Here is a 1,516-nt window from a genome sequence, read left to right as displayed (position 1 = left end):
TGACATTACTAGGAGCCACAATCTTAGAGCAAATTCACTGTCCCTCTGGCTCTTACAGTCTTTCCACTCCCTCATTTGCAATGCTCCTTGGGCCTTAGGTACAGGAGTGTTCCATAGATGTATCCATTGGAACTGGGCTGCACTACTCAGTATTTTAATTGGTTGTGGTTTTCTGTAGTGGTCTCCATCGATTGCAAAGAGAAGTTTCCTTGCTGAGGGGGGAAGACTACACTTAGCTGTGGCTATAAGAACAAATGTTTAGATTGTTTGTAGGAATTATACTGACTTCGTAAAGTGGTGGTTGTAGAGCCTCCTCTAATATCCATGACTTCACCAGCACTGAGTTGCTAGCTAAGTTTCCAGTATCAGACGTGGTTTCCAACCTGCTGAGAGGGGCTTAAGTCTAATTGGAGATTTGGGGTAACCAAGGTAAGCGTGCCTAAGTGTTGACACAGACCTATGCTCCCAGAAACCCCTGAGGCTGAAGTAAGATGATCCCAAAGACTCATACCCACATAGCTACCATTATGTAGGGACAGTCCGCTGTCAGGATTAAGTTAACCAACAGAAATAACGAACTTTGCGCGCTATATTACAGCACAAACTCACTGCTAGGAACAGCCCACACAATTGCAATCCCACAGGTCATTTCTGGAACAATCCTGCCCATTTACATACATGTCTACATCTACATACATACATAGATGCGTGCAATGTCTGTGTTTACATACAGGTAACCCATGTGAACACTCACATACGTGTGCACACTGTCCCACAAATATTCACACGCACGCATAAACAAATCCTTACAACCCCCTTTTTTGGCTCCATGTTCACCTCTGAAATTCCTTCCATAACATGACGAAAGAGACCAAAGAATAAACCCAGGGCCACAGAATAAACCCAGGGTTGGAAAGATGAACAGAAACTTATTTAAGGACATTGGGGAACCTACTGTTCAGCATAGTTGTTCTAGCAACAGAAGAGGGTTGATCATATTTTTGTATTTGTAAAAGAACACCTCACAGGGCTCAATGTGGAGTGGTTCCCAGGTTACAGCCGACATGCTTAGATTTGGTAAAAGAAGAAAACTTTGATGTGGCTAAGGATAAGGCCTGAGGGCTGAGTGTAGGAAGAAACCACAATGACCTCTATGTGGCCTTGTTGAATTTTTGGTACTATGTTTTTTCCTTTAGGCATAAACAAGAGATAGGAAGTCCTGGATCTTGGCTGAGCCTGTTCTGATCAAGGAAGTGGGGTGTGTACAAGTAAGTGTGTACACAAACCCTAGAGACTGCAGAGGGAGAAGACAAGAGGAACTCTTCCTTAGGCAGGGTCACAATCAAACCTACAAGTTTCTTGGTGACATTGGGCACCTAGGACATCATAAGATCAAAAGGAGTTTACTCTTTCATCCAGGAAGAGTCCCACTCCCTAAGCTTCTGTTCCTCTTCTACAGGCTACCTCAAGATATTTCTTTCCTTTGAAAATATACTAGACTTTGGTGCCTCAAGGT

The sequence above is a fragment of the Microtus oregoni genome, unplaced genomic scaffold (genome assembly GCF_018167655.1).
Source record: "Microtus oregoni isolate MIOR12 unplaced genomic scaffold, Mior012 000074F_012, whole genome shotgun sequence".
NCBI classification, from domain to species: domain Eukaryota; kingdom Metazoa; phylum Chordata; class Mammalia; order Rodentia; family Cricetidae; genus Microtus; species Microtus oregoni.
Note: the sequence above shows the minus strand (reverse complement) of the source record.